Source organism: Euprymna scolopes, chromosome 36, assembly GCF_053919585.1.
Source record: "Euprymna scolopes isolate OS-2025 chromosome 36, ASM5391958v1, whole genome shotgun sequence".
Lineage (NCBI taxonomy): Eukaryota > Metazoa > Mollusca > Cephalopoda > Sepiida > Sepiolidae > Euprymna > Euprymna scolopes.
Genome location: NC_136517.1, coordinates 37,252,741 through 37,271,449, shown reverse-complemented (window position 1 = coordinate 37,271,449; position 18,709 = coordinate 37,252,741).

Here is an 18,709-nt window from a genome sequence, read left to right as displayed (position 1 = left end):
TAAAATATTTTATAAATAAAATTTGTCCGGAAAATCTATTCACATTCTTAGAAAGAATGCATAATAAAAATATCGGTTAGAGAATTAACAAGTAGGTTAAATTCCTTTGTAAAACAAAGAGAATGGGAAATTTCCTGGTCGTCAGAAATGGTTTCAAAACGTGCAAATCGCGCATATTTGAAACACGTGAGTTGTGGTCACGTTTGCCAGACATACGTGTGACGCCATGGCAGAAATGATTTCTCAATATAGGAAAGGGTTCGAAGTTAGTTAGAGGAGAAGAGAATCAGATTGAGATCAGAGACTCAGGGAAGCAGAAAGGATCAGACCGATTCTCAGTTAGAGTCAGTGCACACTCTTGGAAGCGGGAGGCTTAGAAGGAACCATGTAACAACTTTGAATCCCTGAAGTACAGAATCATTTCCGACCGGTCGAATAATAAACTATCATCATGTTTTTTATAACTGCCGTCTTTCTGTGTTCATCATTCCAACGAGAAAAGGTAATGTGTTTAATCATTCCAGTAACTCTCTCCGTATAAATGTCTTCAACATTTACCTACTGTCACTCTGTCTCCTCTCTAAATGAACATTTTAAATGTGTGTATTGTCAACTATAAGGAACATTTAATAATATATGTACAGGCCGTCACGTAAATAATATGTACCCCCTCAAAAATGCACATCCTAACAGCGGTACGATTTCGAGCCTGCCTTCCTACTTCCACATTTTTGTTTTTTGTTTTTTGCTCAACACACACCTCCAAACACCCAGGCAGCGTCGGCCACCCAGGCTAGTCTAATATATAAAAGGTAAAATGTGTGCGTGTGTCACAAAAACTCTCACGGACACGTCGGAACCTGACCGGACCGGTACCGTTTTCAAGCTCGATCTTTCGGGCGGCAAATATCGAAAAATTGGCCAAAAATATTAACTCCTTCATCGTCAACTAGGCAGTTTTGTACAAGGAGGGGTCGCTTTTTTCGCCGACATTTTAGCAAGTTATAGTCTTCTTCTCGCTTGACTACGCTCAATTTCAACGTTCCGAACTTCCTGTCGGGCGATGGATGTTATATACTGGGTGTTATTATTAGATGGGTACTAAATATGACGCATATCCTGTTGTTGTTGTTGTTGTTGTTGTTGTTGTTGTTGTTGTTGTTGTTGTTGTTGTTGTTGTTGTTGTTGTTGTTGTTGTTGTTGTTGTTGTTGTTGTTGTTGTTGTTGTTGCTGCTGCTGCTGCTGCTGCTGCTGCTGCTGCTGTTGTTGTTGTTGTTGTCGTTCGTTCGTTCGTTCGTTCGTTCGTTACTACACCACTTAAACACGCGGACAATGCCGGGCACTCTTAATAATAATGGGTATTTGAACGTTCGTCTTGTTTCGGAACTAATGTATTCGATTTGATTTAAATATTAAGTCGTATTATTCGTACTATTGTTCTCATTTTGATACTTATTTTTCACAACGTTTCGGTCGATGTAACCTCCATCCTTCTTCAAGTGTATCTTGTCGAACTCACGAATCTTAATGTAAATAAACTCATATTTGCTGCGTGTTATTGGTTCTTCTGTGCAAAAACTAATCATTTTTTACGCTATTCAAAAAAGTATCAGCTTTATCTAAACATATTTGCTTATCTAAACATGATGTTGATTAAATATATTTCTCATTCCGTGAAATTTCTATCAGTCCTGCTAGTCTATATATTAATACAATAGCGTGTGTGTTATTCTCTGCCTCACGCTTACATCTGAGTCGTTTAATTATTATTGACTTCCATCTCTTGTAATAAATAATTTTACTAAGAATTTCTCATAAGTTTTGGTCTCGGTTTCGATTATAGCTAATGGGACTCCAGTAATCTATTAATCTATACTTTTTAAAAATAATTTTATCAAGAATTTTTTGTAAGTTTTGGTCTCGGTTTCTATTATAACTGATGGCGCTCAAATTATATATATATATATATATATATATATATATATATATATATATATATATATATATAATTTAAAGGAGATTAGAACAATAGTCTAAAGAGCAGAGTGTATTTTAATGTAATAGTAAAATTACTAGTTTAATCAAAATACAGGGAAAGAAAAAGTGCTCGTTGTAAATTAGATATATAATAAGCTCGATAGGTAAATATTCTAGAGCTAATTTAATATTTAGTAATGTGATTGATAATTTAAAAATTAAATTATAATTAAATTAAAAATCCGTTTCATAAGAAGGAACAACAACAAAATCAATTATTTGTACGATCGTTTCGGAAAACAGTGTTTTCATTGTGGTAGTCATATTTCTTTAATTAAAGAGAATAATTAGTCTAACTTAATTTAATTAAAGAAATATGACTAATTATCCCCCTTGCATTATTTAATTATATAAATAACATTATCCTCCAATTTCTTTCGAATTTCTTTATAATAAATTAAGTTAGACTAATTATCTCCCTTACATTCTTTAATTAAAGAAATATGACTAATTATCCCCCTTGCATTATTTAATTATACAGATAACATTATCCGCCAATTTCTTTCGAATTCTAAACCTTGGCGTCCTTTAATCAAAAGTCAGCTAACGGAAATCAACTATTACACAAGCATTCTTTTTGAAAAGTTATCATTTCATAAGCTGAAAAGCTATAGCAAGCATCTATATGGGTACTTTAACCATAGTTCCTGATTTCAAAAGGCGAAAAATTAAAAGATAAATATTTGTACGCATGTTTTTATGTATATATATATGTATATTTATGTATATGTATATATATGTGTGTACTTTTTCATATATATGCATGTATATATTTGTGTATGTATGTATAATATTGTACTTAAACCAAATTTATATTTATAATTTTACTTTTTTTATTTCTATCTCTAACCCATATTAATTTTCTTATCAAGTTGAAATACATACCTTTATTTTAATTTTTTCAGATACATCTGCCTTACTTTTAATGCTAGGTTTATTTATGGTGTCTTTTACATTTAATAAAAACCTTTCCCAATTTTTGTGATGGGGAAACCTTGTTTGATAAAAAACTATATGTAATAATTATTGTCCGTAACTTGATGTCTACCACAATAAAAACACAGTTTTCCGAAACGATCGTACAAATAATTGATTTTGTTGTTGTTCCTTCTTATGAAACGGATTTTTAATTTAATTATAATTTAATTTTTAAATTATCAATCACATTACTAAATATATATATGTGTGTGTGTGTGTGTGTGTGTGTGTGTGTGTGTGTGTGTGTGTGTGTGTGTGTGTGTGTGTGTGTGTGTGTGTGTGTGTGTGTCTGTGTGTCTGTGTGTGTGTGTAAATATATTTTCTGATAATATATACCAATCCTTATTTAAGAAGCTCAATGTAATTACAGAGCAATATAGTGAATAAATGACAAAAAACTATATTCGAAAATTCATGATGTTGACCATCTTATAATTTATTCCTTTAATTCATGTGACATTTCCAATTCTTGGCAGTATCTGTTTTGTGGCGCAAAATCAATCACTTAATTATTATATCAATCAGTGAATCCATTATGCTGTTAACTCATCAGAAGAAATAACAATAATCATCCGTCAAAAGGAAATAAAGCGTGATATTACATGATTAAAATCCGAAAATTAGAAGAGAAGCTTTAATATGTTTCCATTACGCCATCTTGAATTTCAAAAATAAAGTTATTAGACCCAACTATTCGGACTAATATATTTTTCTTTATTTATGAATCTTCTACCAAAATGTTCTATTTAATAATTAGTGAATTTATTAATTCTAATTTATGTATACATACTTAGATACTGTCAAGAATTGTAAATGTCAACTGAATTAAAGGAATAAATTATAGGATAGTCAACATCATGAACTTTGGAATATATTTTTTGTCATTTATTCGCTATATACATATATATATATATATATATATATATATATATATATATATATGTATATATATATATATATATATATATATATATCATGAGTTTTCGTTTCGCTTTCAATTAAAGCTGATGCACTCAAGTCGTATGCATATATATTTTTTTGGAAATCGCAACTTTATAAATATATAAAAATCGATAGAACACTAACTTTATAATAATATATACGAAATCTGAAAGAATTAAAATATCATATTTACGCGTACTTTACGACCCGGGCGTCTCTGCTAGCTTAGATAAATACTTTTGCAGTTTTAACAAAAGAGCTACAATAATATCAGAGCTTTTATAACTTTTACTTGGCCTTTTGGCAAAGATCAAAGTGTAGTATCTGTTCCGACAGATACTGCAAGCAAAGACCAGATGTGGGGGCAACCCCACATGCCTGACCTTTAACCAGCTCCCATTTCCCACCTCTCGGGAGCTGGTCCCCTTTTCCCCTTCCCCCTCCCTTCACTCCTCACATTAAAAATCGGCCTTGTGCCTAATTTGCTCGGTGGGGGAGCAAATAAATACCATCTGTTCCGACAGATGCTGCACTTAAGATAATTTGTACCAGTCAATGGAGGGGAAACCCTCTATACTGGGACAATTATTATTTTTGGTAACCAGAGTGCCCCCTTTTTGCCTACTTTTAGGGGAGCTGGTTTTTACCTCACATTAAAAACGGCCTTGTGCCTAATTTGCTCAGTGGGGGAGCAAATAAACACCATCTGTTCCGACAGATACTGCAAGCAAAGACCATATGGTGGGGCAGCCCCACATATAAGACCTTGGTCAATGTAGGGGCAACCCTTCATACCAATTGTCACTATCCAGCTCCCCTACTCCCCGGGGAGTTGGTCCCCATTTCCCCTTCACTTCTCACATTAAAAATTGGCCTTGTGCCTAATTTGCTCGGTGGGGGAGCAAATAAATACTATCTGTTCTTCAGATGCTGCACTTCATTTTCTTGTTCTCTTTCGGTGGAGGAGAAATTCTTCACGACTGAGACAATTTTTATTTTTGTACCTTTTCTCCACGTTAAAAAAACGACCCTGGTGTCTAACTCTGTCCCGTGGGGAGGCATAGTAAATAGGTACAATAATATCAGAGCGTCTCTCTATTACGCTGAACATCCACAGAATGCCAACATCAATTTACATATGAATGGGTTCGATGTGGAATTTCTACAGTCCCGCAAGTTTGTAATATTAATTTAAGATAACTAATGCGTCAAACAAGCGGCTGTATCTAGGGATACTTCGATATTCCCTGCTATTCTCTTTGCCGGGGACGAAAAAAACACTCGAGCAGAACTGATGCCCAACCGGAAGCAGGCGGGGCACTATTCAACCGGAAATGAGAAATGGTCAGCACCGGAAGTAATTGTACGATTAATTTGACAGGTTTGATTAACTAAACGAGAAGAGATATGCGAATTGAGGGTGGGCAGAAGGGCCAAGATAAAAAGATGCGTCCGTTAAATTTAAGTGCTTAACGATGAAAATCCTATATGAATCATAAGTGTGACGTACAAAAAATACTGTTTGCGACAGACCAACAAAAACTCATTTCAAACTTAAACGCCACATATCAATAAAAATGCTAGTTCAATTTAAGTGTAAAAGATGAACAAACATTGTATTTCAAATTCGATCGTGACAGACTACGAATATGTAATTTAAAACTTGGGAGTGATAGACCAATGAAAATGCTATTTTAAATATAAGCATGAGATGGCAAAAATGCGATTTCAAAATTAAACATGACAAGCCAATATAAAAATGTTATTTGAAACTTAAGCCTGAAAGATCGACAGAAATCTTATTTCTAACTTAAGCGTAACAGCTCAAAGAAAATCCCATTCCAAATTTAAGCATGACAGACCGACGAAAATATTATTTAAAACTTAAGCGTGACCGACTGACGAAATTATTATTTCAAACTTAAGCATGACAGGCCGACAAAAATTCTATTTCAAACTTAAGCGTTATAGTCCAACTAAAATCTTACTTCACACTTAAGACCAACAAAAATCCAATTTTAAACTAAAATTCCGACGAAATACTGTTTCGAAACTAAACGCGTGAAAAATAAACTTCAGCCATTCAATCTGCGCGTTTACAGGAGCGTGGAAAATCAACTGACCGACGGACGCATCTAAAAAAGATGTGAAAGAGTCGACTCTACTCGAGTTCGAGTGACATCTCCTTCTCTTTTCTCTTTCTTGGGGGTTCATTTAATACTAAATTGACACTTCTTGTGCTCGCGATAGCACTTGTACGTCGCTCGAAACCACGTGGCATCCCGCGCCGCTGCCATGAACTGTCAAAGTGAAGAGTCCTGTGGAAGAGAAGACATCACAATCTCTCTCTCTCTCTCTCTCTCTCTCTCTCTCTCTCTCTCTCTCTCTCTCTCTCTCTCTGTATATATATATATATATATATATATATATATATATATATATATATTGAGTTGGCAGCGAGAAGAGATCTTATGACAGGAGCAACCCGTCCTCCCGTTCCCCTCGACACGCCCCACGGCAAGACGCGGGACTGAAGACAAACCACCATCTTATACATTTTTCATTGTTGATTATGGAATGATGAAAAATTATTATGAATGTGAAATGATGAATAGATGATTAATAAAAGTATTCAACATTAGAAAAAAAAGGAGAGAGATAGAGAGGGAAAATGAAAAGACTGAAATATATATATATATATATATATATATATATATATATATCAGTATCTTATAAATAGTCTTTTCTCTATTATAGATAAAAAGAAGAATTTTTTACAGGGAATACTTTACGTTACGCCGGTCAAGGGTAATATTGAATAAGAGGCAACGAAATGGAGTTTCATTCTATATTCAAAAGCAACTTTATTTGTCATCTTCGTTAGTAGCGAGCGTGTACAAGAGAGAAACGGGTTAGTAGGAGAATTCAGTGTTCGTGCGGTCTGTACTGAATGGTATATATAATTTAATTATTTGGAATGTTTATTGATATGAATATTATTTATTTATTTATTTATTGAGGACTATTATCCTCATCTTTTAGTTGCTGTTTCACGGAGCCACAATGGAAGATCAGATAAAAAATAAACGTGGTTTTATAAGACCAAAAAATCCAATCTTGATCGCCCTTTGTGATCCGTAGTGGATAGAGACGTTGAATCTCTATGGTTTCAGGTAAGTATTGTCTGAAGATAGTGGTTTCAATCCTACCCAAAGTCGGCCAGAGGCTTACTTGGCCAAAAAACATGGTGAGACGACAACAACTATGGATGGCAGTAATTGCTGAGAATGCAGTTAGGAGATTCGGAGTTTTTTTTTTTTATTACATTTTCACCCCAAACAAGGCAAATTGCCACTTTGGTGTAGGGGGCTACTAACAGGGGAAACAACTACTGGGGTACTATGTAGGGATTTGGGCAGCAAGGTGTCGGTTCACGTTACACTTGAACTTCTGCACGTCAGTACTGTTGGGGAAGCAGGGACCTGGAATGGAATTCCAGAGTCTTGCGGTTCTGGGGAAGAAACTATTGGAGTAAAAAGATCTTTTACATCTAGGGATCTCTACAGTGTGGGGGTGGGATCTAGTAGCCTGTCGGGTTTGTCGAGGGTGCTCGCGTCGTGGGGGCACAAGTGATTGCAGTTCGTCAGAGCATTCACCACTAAAATACTTGTAGAAAAGGCAGAGGGATGCAACATTTCGTCGATGGGACAGAGGCTGAAGCTTAGATGCCAGTTCAGGGCCTATCAGGTTTGCGACTCTTTTTTGAACCTTGTCAAGGAGCGAGAGACTAGTAGCAGATGCACCAGCCCAGATGTGGCAGCAATACTCCATACATGGGCGAATGGTGGCCTTATAGAGGTACAGGATACTTTCGGGTGTTAGTAGTTTTCTAGCACGGTAGAGAGAACCTACCTTTCTTGCAGCGGCCCTGGCAATGCCTTCAATGTAATTGTTCCAACTCATGTTTCCTGTGAACGTTAGGCCAAGGAGTTTGAAAGATGGACTCTCAGATAAAGAGTCGTTGGCCATTGCTATGGGTGGTAGAGAGGGTTTCTTGTAATTATTGAATGAAACTAGTTTAGTCTTGGCAGCATTGAACGCGACCAACCACTTTTGTCCCCATTCCACTATAGATTGGAGGTCTTCCTCTAGTGTTTCTGCCATTTCTTTAGAAATGTGTTCATTCGTCTTCCTGTCGTGTCTGCCATAGAGTGTAGTGTCATCAGCATATATACCCATCTCAGAGGCAATGTTGTCGGGGAGGTCATTTATGAATATCAGGAACAATAGAGGTCCAAGGATAGAACCCTGGGGCACTCCCGCATTTATATCATATTGTTTAGATGTGCGACCGTCGAGGACTACCTGGATTTTTCTCTTATCTAAGAAGGATTTAATTATGTTAAGTATTCTACCAGTGATACCGTATGATCTGATTTTACTGAGGAGACCCTCATGCCATACCCTGTCAAAAGCCTTAGATATATCTAGAGCTACCGCTCTGCCTTCCCCCGCTTTGTCCAGTGAATGGTATATACGTTCAGAGATCACAGTGAGGATGTCTGCTGTGGAACGGGCTTGTCTAAATCCATATTGTTTGTCAGTCAGTAGTTTAGCATCTGTACGATGATGGACTAGAGCATGGTTAATTATGGTCTCAAATATTTTGGCAAAAAGTGGGAGGAGGCTAATGGGGCGATAATTTGATGGGTCTGTCCTTTCGCCAGAGTTCTTGAATACTGGTACAACAGAAGCAGTTTTCCAACAGCCCGGAAAGCAAGCTTCATTAAGACATTTGTTGTAGAGTTTGGAGAGAACTGGAGCTACTTCGGCTGAGCACTTTTTTAATAGCACAGCTGGGATAAGATCGGGTCCACATGCTTTTGAGGTGTCAAGGTTTTTTATGATAGCATGCACCTGAGCAGGGGTTGTTTTCAGATCGTCTAGTGTGGCGTCTGTCCGCATAGGAAAGTCAGGTAGGGGGTGATTGGAAGGGTCCAGTGTGGAGTTTGAGGCAAACCGACTGGCAAGCATGTTAGCCTTGTCGGTTGCTGAGGAGACAACCTCGTGATTGTTGGTTAGTGGGGGAATTGTTGATTGCCCATTATTTACTACACTGTTGTAGATTTTCCAGAAGTCTCGAGTTCCTAGTTTTTGTGCTTCGATGCGCTTTTTAGTGGTTTCCGTAAATTCTCTCTTAGCTGTCGCTATTTCTTTCTTAACGTTATTTCTAGCTTCTATATACTTCAGTCTGTTTGAACTGGACTTATGTCGGTTAAACCTACGGTATGCATGCTGCTTTTGAGTAATGGCAGTTGCACAAGTCGACGTAAACCATTGGGGAGAGTGGGGCTTACTATAAAATTTCCGCATGGGAACATGCGCTTCGACTGCAGTTTTGAACCAGTCAATGGTCTCGTTTGCACATTGTTCAGCAGGGAGAGAGAAAATATTTTTCCATGGAGCATCTCTAATTAGTTCCCTGATGGCTTCCCAGTCAGCCTTATTATAATATCTCGTTGTTTTGAGCACTGGCTCTTCAGTTTTGGGTCTAGAGTTTAGGGCGATTTCAACCATTATCACTGCATGATCAGCGTTCCCGAGTGGGCTGTGGGCCTTCGTTATGCAGTCATCGGGAACTGTGGTCAAAAACAGATCTAGAAGTGATGCGTGTTGTTCTTCTGGTCAGGGAAACGGGTTGGAAACGTAACAATTTGTGATAGGGAGTGAGATATAGCGAAGCTATGGGTTGTGCTGCCCGCTGCATCTGTGTGAGTAGAGAATCCAAGCCAGTTTTTGTGGTGGATATTAAAGTCACCAAACACATGTATTTGTGCGCTAGTGTCGAGGGACAGTGCCGTGTCTATGCTGTCAGATACTTTGTTTATTATGGAGCAGTCCTGAGTCGAGGGAGAGCGGTAGAGAAAATAATAGTAGCTAATACTGTGTTGCACGTTTAGTCTAAAGCACATAAAGGCTTGATCATCTGTTTCTAGGTTTGTTTCTCTAGTCAAGGGAAGGGTATTACGAATGTAAACTCCAAGTCCGTGCATATGTCTGTCAGAGTCCTTACGGCAGAGTGGGAGATATCCAGGCATGTTAAAGTGGTTAGAGGGAATGGAGGAGTGTAGGTTAGTCTCACTTAGTGCTAAGATATCCGGGGTATTTGTTAAGAGAAATGCTTCAACATCAGCTAAGTTAGTTCTAAGCCCACGGATATTTGTGAATGAGAGCCTCAAGGGAGGAGGCAAGTTGAATTTGTTTGTCCCTAATCCTGGTTTAAGCTTATTTTTAGATTGTACTGTCGTCATATTTTTTTAAGAGTTTCGGTAAGGGGGAGCTAAACAAGAGGTTATGCGGAGCTTCAGACATGCATCACAAGTAGACCATCAGCTGACCTTTCTCCAATTAGGATTGTGGCCTCAGGAAAGCCCACCGGGGATGAGTGCAGGGTCCCTTTCCATGCGCGTCATGGCACTGCAAACAACCCGATATTATTCAACTGTTGATGGAGCAGCCGCTCTAAGCGCTACCAAAGAGTTAGGGCTCCTGTACTACCAGTCGGGAACAGCAGCCAGGAACTGTCAATCCGGTACCCTCAACCCTTTAGAAGAAGGTCAACCCAATCTAATCGCTCAGGCATATCTTATACTCAAGCACTCCCAAATGTTCAGTTTTAGGGGTGGGGCATGCTGGGAATGGGGAAGAACGGCGTTCATTGCCCTAGCCAGGAAACAAGATCTACCGCTGGGTGTTTCTGTCGAATCACTGAGATAGTGTCTCTGCGCTTGACTAATAGGCAAAGAAGGAGTATGGAAGCCGGGCGATAGACAGAGCCTATCTACTCCTTAAGCAATTTAGGTTTGCAAACCGGTGAATTTGTTTGAGTCACCAGCTCTAGGAAGGTTGTCATCCAAGACTGAAGAGGCCTCTCTCCCCTTTGGTTTAGTTTCAGAGTTTTCCTTCTCCTAGACGGATGGTCTGGGAAGACCTACTGGGTCCGTCAGCCCTGAGAGGGTTTTCTCCGCGCCTAGGTTCTAATCCAGGTATTTCTGCGACCCCGCGTTGTTAGTGTTAATGGGTTAGTTTGTGGGGGATTATATCTCTACTGATTAGTTACACTCCTCAAAGTGATTTAGGGACATGCTATTTACTTGTTAATGGATAAAGGGGGTGGGTGAAGTTCATGCAGTGTAAGCGTCTATGTTTGTAAGAGGGCTTGTTAGGGAGGAGAAAATGTGATTTTAGTCTTACCCTTTTTTTATTTTATTAATGTTAGCTTGGGTCTAGTATAGTGTTACAGTATGAGTAGGTATTAAGAATTGAGCTACGAGTTGTGCCCGAGCTATTTTAGATGATAGGAGGGTTAAGATGTAAGTGCAATATAGCATGGATAAGACAGCAAGTTTTGAGTCATGTGTAATTAGGTGAATTACAATCTGACGAAGGTTAGAGGAATAGTTGGCTGAAACGTCGTAAAACAAAAACAAACAGATGAGGATAATAGTCCGCAATAAATAAATGAAACTCAGCCCTTTTTGATGAGACATATATATATATATATATATATATATATATATATATATATATATATATATATATATATATATATATTAGATCTTTATGCACTTTCTCTTTAACAACTTTCTGTTTTTTTCATGAGTCCAGGGAAGAAATATCAAATATTGAAATATGCATATTAATTGTTCACCGTGAATGAAATAGATCTGTAAAGTTTTATTGTGAAAAAAAATGGTTGGTAAGATGAATAAAGGTTTGTAACTTTAGAATATAACAAATTGTTATATATATATATATATATATATATATATATATATATATATATATATATATATATATATATATATATATATACAGGGTGGCCAAAAAAAACGGGCCCATGTACACTTTATGTGATATTTCCATTATTTATTATTCACCGATTGCCCTTATTTTACAGGACATGGCAGAATCAACGACCGTGAGTACACCAAGACCCCAGTGGTAGCTGTTTACTTTTACTTTAAAATATAAAATTGAGTTTTCTAAGTGTTCGTTTTCTACCTAGCTTTATAAGTTTTTAGTGGTTCAAGAATACACTGTGTTAAATTTTATTACAAGACAGGTTCGTTTAAGAAAACCCAGGACAGTTTCATGCGTCAGTTCGAATGTGAAAAGGATCCATCCAAAAGCAAAATTCAGAACTGGGTGGACCACTTTGAGAAGTATAGGACCGTGTAGAACCTCAACGATGACAGAGAGAACCATCCAAGCCACTCGGGACGTCCCAAGAAGCGAACAGCCAAGCTGGTCGAAAGAGTGAGAGAGTCTCTCCAGCAGAGTCCGAAACGCTCTGTGCATAAGCGAAGTCAGTTCCTCGATATGTCCCGTGAGACTTACAGGAGTGTGCTGGTGAACGATATCAGGGCTTACCCATGCAGAATACAGACGCTGCAGACCCTTACAGTCTCAGACAAGAAGCAGAGGAGGGCTATGGCAGTCAAGATGCTCGAGAAGATCGAGGAGACACCAAGTTTCTTTAACCTCCTTTGGACCTCAGATGAAGCGCACTTCCATCTTGATGGAAAGGCGAACTCCAAGACAAATGTCTTCTGGGGGTCCTTCAGACCCAATGAAGTAGCCACCAAGCCCCCGCACTCTCCTAAATGCACGGTGTGGCTTGCAATCTCGGCTAGAGGCATCATCGGACCAATCTTCATCGAAGAATCTGGCGCAGCAGTGACAGTCACCAAGGAGCGGTATGTGGAGGTCCTCAAAACCTTCAAGAATGAGCTCCAGACCATCTACCCGTCGCTCATGAGCAAGTTCTGGTTCCAGTAGGACGGAGCAAGTTCTCACACCTCAAACCTGTCCCGAGATTGGCTGAAAGAGAACTTCGGAGGCCGAGTGATCAGTCTCAAGACTGATTTTGAGTGGGCACTCCATAGCCCGGACTTAAGCCCCCCAGATTTTTTTTTTCTTAAGGACAGAGTCTACGCAGGGAAACCCAGAACCATCACGGGACTCAAGGAAGCCATCAGGGAAGAGATGAGAGCCATTTCCAATTCGGTCTGTAAGAACGTCATGGACAATTTCATGCTTCGCCTCAAGAAATGCACGGAGCTAAATGGAGGCCATCTAGAACATATGCTGTAGAATGGAGGGAAAAAAAAAAAGACCAAAAGACCCTAGTGTTTTGATGTGATGTTTTGAATATAATAAACTAGTTATCGCCAAAGTTTCATTTCATTCGGACAAAACACTAAAAAACGGGGCTTCATTAGAGTTGGGGCCCGTTTGGGGGGGTCACCCTGTATGTATATATATATATATATATATATATATATATATATATATATATATATATATATATATATATATGTGTGTGTGTGTGTGTGTGTGTGTGTGTGTGTGTGTGTGTGTGTGTGTGTATTATTAATATTATTATATGTGCATATATATATATATTATTAATATTATTATTATTATTATTATTATTATTAATAATAATAATAATAATAATAATAATAATAATAATACCTGTGACCAGTATATGTTATAGCTAGCTATGTAATAGTGAGCCTGCGGAATTAAAGTATAAACGTGGTACTTGTGACGGAAAGAAAATATTTACAATGTTACGAATTTAGGAACACTCGTCCCCAGAAAACTTGTATCCGGAAAATTCATACCCAGAAAACTCGACCATTTTTGCTAGGTAGGAAAACTGGTCCATTATTAAATAAATATCGATTAAAACCACATTTTATGGCCGTTCTTGAAGGCGATCATGTTTTTTAAAAGAGAATACACATCCTAGAATAATTTTTAAAAAGTAGTTTTACTTGTTTACTGTTGCTTTAAAATATAAAATTGAGTTTCCTACGTGTTCGTTTTCTACCTAGCGTTATAAGTTTTTAGTGGTTCAACTTATTTGAAAGAGTTTATTTAGTTTAAAAAAAAAAAAACAAAAGTAATGTCGAGTATTACTTTTAAACAAAAAATGTCCAACATGAGAGGATAACATCTTAGGCATCTCGATAATTGCTCAAAAATAGAAAATTAAAGAAAATACTGAGGTAGATATAGTTTTTAAACGAGCCCATCCAAAAGAACATAAATTTGTATATTTTTTATGTAATGTCCAAGATCACTGCTCGGAAAAAATTAAGCTACCGGAAGTGGATACGGTTGATTATGTAACGATAACGAACGGACGACACGAAAAACAGAACCATATATTTATTTAAAAAATACTTCAGTTTTTAACACTTCTTGTGCTATTACGAAAAAAAAAACATCATGAATTATCAAATAATAAAACAAATATTTATTTAGAAAAATTAATTTAGTTTGAACACTTTTTGTGTTCACGAAACAACAAAAGGCCTTCTGTAGCATGCAGGCGGCGGTTATCTTTTCTGGGTGCGTTTCACTAAACTGCCATCAGGTGGTGTTTCTCGGTGCAAAAACATTTAAATTATTAATTTGTTGTTGACCCTTACAAACTTGCTTTGATTCAAAAATATGTTTCATTTAAATTATTTATTTGTTCGAAAAAAAGATATTTTATTTTATAAAAATCCAATGTTGATTTCATTACAAAATTGTTTTATTAAAATTATATTTTCTTACGCAGACTTTTAAATAAATGTTTTTATAATTATATATTGATACATTTTTATACAATAAATGTTTTGTTTTTCAAATATTTTTCTGTTCGGAAAACAATATTGTTTGTTACTTATTTGACACGTTATTTGACCAAGGAGAAATTGGAGTTATCTCCCCCTAACAATAGCCGCCATCTACATATTGCAGCAGTGACCCCCGGTGACTTTTAAACAAAATAATTCTTATATTATCAAATAATAAAACAAATATTTTATTCAAAATACTTAATTTAGTTTTAATATTAACATAATTATTTAATAAATTATTTTATATAATAATTTAATATTTGATAATACAAGAAGTGTTTTCTTTTCTGTTTCGTAATAACACAAGAATTGTTTAAACTAAATTAATTCTTCTAAATAAAATAATTGCTTCTTTGATAACATATAAGTGTTTTTTCTTTGTCTTTTTTTTATTTTTGTTTCGTAAGAACACAAAACTGTTAAAATTAAAGTATTTTTTAAATAAATATATGGTTTCGTTTTTCGTATCTTGACTTCATGACTCCTTGATCAAGTTTTCTTTTTTTTAAACAAGGGTAAACAAGTAAAAATAATTCTTTCAAATATTACGGGGGTTCGTAGTCGCCTTTAAAAACAATATCTCCTTCGAGAACAGTTATAAAATGTGTTTCGGATGATATTTATTCAATAATGGACCAGTTTTTCTACCTAGCAAAAATGGACGGGTTTTCCGGGTACGAGTTTTCCGAATACGAGTTTTCCAGGTACGAGTTTTCCTCGGACGAATTTTCAGGGTATCATATATTACATTACAGAAAAATTTGTGCGAAAGTATATTAAAATAAAAAAAATATATAGATAGATTTCTGAGTCGTTTCAATATTAAACCTAATTACACTCCTAGCATTATGTGTGTGGTTATATTCATTCGATTTCATATATATACTAGCAGTTTAGACCGGCTTTTCTCGGCCTCTATCTAATGTTCATAACTTAATGTGCATATATATATATATATATATATATATATATATATATATATATATATATATATATATATATATATAGTCACCGGACTATCCATTCATGTGAAATCTTTCTATCATTTTTCTTTTACTTCCTATTACCCTTACCTCACCCTTTTTTTAACCAAATAAGATCTGTGACTTACTTGTAGTTTCATTAAATACTTTTACATGCAAAATCCGATCCCGCATTTTGCTAATGCCTGCCCTCTGATGAGAAGGAGAGTATTTCTTCGAAACTCCGCGGATTAAGGACTATCCACTTATCTTGTGCTTCCTTTTTAAAATTAAATATGTTTTTAACTCTTTTTCAAGGTGTTTTTTAACATGTTTTATTAATCATTTGTTCATATTATAAGCTCTATTTCCTTTTCGGTTTTATTGAGCTTTTACATCTGGTTGAGATTACTTTACTTGTAAATATTAACTCTTTAATATTTATAATATATTTTAAGTTTACCATTTTGATTACCTTGGTAAACTTATTGTAATTTTTATTTTATATATATATATATATATATATATATATATATATATATATATATATATATATATATATATTACAAGGTTTGACTTATGTCCAGGTAATGTACATCTAAATTTTTAAGTGTTTAGACCCAAAACTGGCGGAGGATAAAACTGAGATTGATAGAATGTACAAAGGTCAACTCTTTCAACTTTGACCTCTTGGTAGTCATATGTTCGCCTAAAAACTGATTATAAAGCTTGCTGCATGTTTGAATACCCTTTATGTAAAATTTCAAATGTTTAGACCCAAAATTGGCTGACTAGTTTGGTAGAGACTGCAGAAGTCAATTTCTTTTTAACTTTGACCCTAATTTTTATCCCTTAACATTTATTGTTTTGGGCTCAAATCAAATTAAAAAAGTTTAATCCATGTCCAAGTAACCTACATCTAAAATTAAAAGTGTTTAGACCCAAAATTGGCGGAGGAGTTTGGTAGCGTTTTTAAAGGTCAAATCGTTGACCTTTGACCCCTTGACAGCCACATTTCTGACCGAAAACCGATTACTCAATACGCCTTATGTCTAACTTCGAATCCGTAGACTGAAAATTGACAGAGTTGTTTGGTAGGGAAATGTACACACACACACACACACACACACACACATAGACTATTTCACTTTAATAGATATATAGATATATATTTGTGTGTGTGTTTGTGTGTGTGTGTTTGTGTGTGTGTGTGTGTGCGTTATTTACCCATAATTGGGGCTTTCGTAACTGAGCACTAGAGCATAGTCCACACGTCGGTGGGTCATGAATGCCGCAGTCAGCAAGGCCTTAGCTCTTATCCCGCAAGGCAGTGAGGGTTCAGATTTCGGGGGCTGAACACTCGCCATTCACCAGAGCCCCATTAGCGTAGCAGAACTCAGGGCGTGCACATGGGGATGATTTGACTGGGAGAAGCTATATATGCCCCTAGCGCTTCTGTGTCCTTTTAATACATAATACTTTAATAATAATAATAATAATAATAATGATGATGATGATGATGATGATGATGATGATGATGATGATGATGATGATGATGATGGTGGTGGTGATGATGATGATGATGATGATGATGATGATGATGATGATGATGATGATGATGATGGTGATGGTGGTGATGATGATGATGATGATGATGATGATGATGATGATGATGATGATGATGATGATGATGATGGTGATGATGATGATGATGATGATGATGATGATGATGATGATGATGATGATGATGATGATGATGATGGTGGTGGTGATGATGATGATGATGATGATGATGATGATGATGATGATGATGATGATGATGATGATGATGATGATGGTGATGATGATGATGATGATGGTGGTGATGATGATGATGATGATGATGATGATGATGATGATGATGATGATGATGATGATGATGATGATGATGATGATGATGATGATGGTGGTGATGATGATGATGATGATGATGATGATGATGATGATGATGATGATGATGATGATGATGGTGGTGGTGGTGATGATGATGATGATGATGATGATGATGATGATGATGATGATGATGATGATGATGATGATGATGATGATGGTGGTGGTGATGATGATGATGATGATGATGATGATGATGATGATGATGATGATGATGATGATGATGATGATGATGATGGTGGTGATGATGATGATGATGATGATGATGATGATGATGATGATGATGATGATGGTGGTGGTGATGATGATGATGATGATGATGATGATGATGATGATGATGATGATGATGATGATGATGGTGGTGGTGATGATGATGATGATGATGATGATGATGGTGATGGTGGTGATGATGATGATGATGATGATGATGATGATGATGATGATGATGATGGTGATGGTGATGATGATGATGATGATGATGATGATGATGATGATGATGATGATGATGATGATGATGATGATGATGGTGATGATGATGATGATGATGATGATGATGATGATGATGATGATGATGATGATGATGATGATGATGATGGTGATGATGATGATGATGATGATGATGATGATGATGATGATGATGATGATGATGATGATGATGATGATGATGATGATGATGATGATGATGATGATGATGACTGGATGACAAAAGGTAGAACTACACTGCTACAGAAGGACACGGAGAAAGGAACAGCCCCTAGCAACTATGGGCCAATCACGTGCTTAGCAGCTATGTGGAAGATACTGACAGCACAACTGAGGGAACAAATCTACCACTCCCTGAATAACCGTGGACTCATCACCGAGGAGCAGAAAGGATGCCAAAAAGGAAAAAGAGGAACACATGACCTGCTATATATAGATCAAAAGATCCTAAAGGAGGTAAAAAGGAGAGAAAGAATTTAGCCATGGCATGGATCGACTACAAAAAATCGTACGACAGGATCCTCCAAGCATGGATAATAGAATGCCTAAAAATGTATAAAATACCAAGCGGAATCACCATTGTAATAGAAAATGCAATGAAAACATGGAGACTGGAATTGACAGCTGATGGACAACACATAACAGAAATTAACGTACAAAGATGCATCTTCCAAGGAG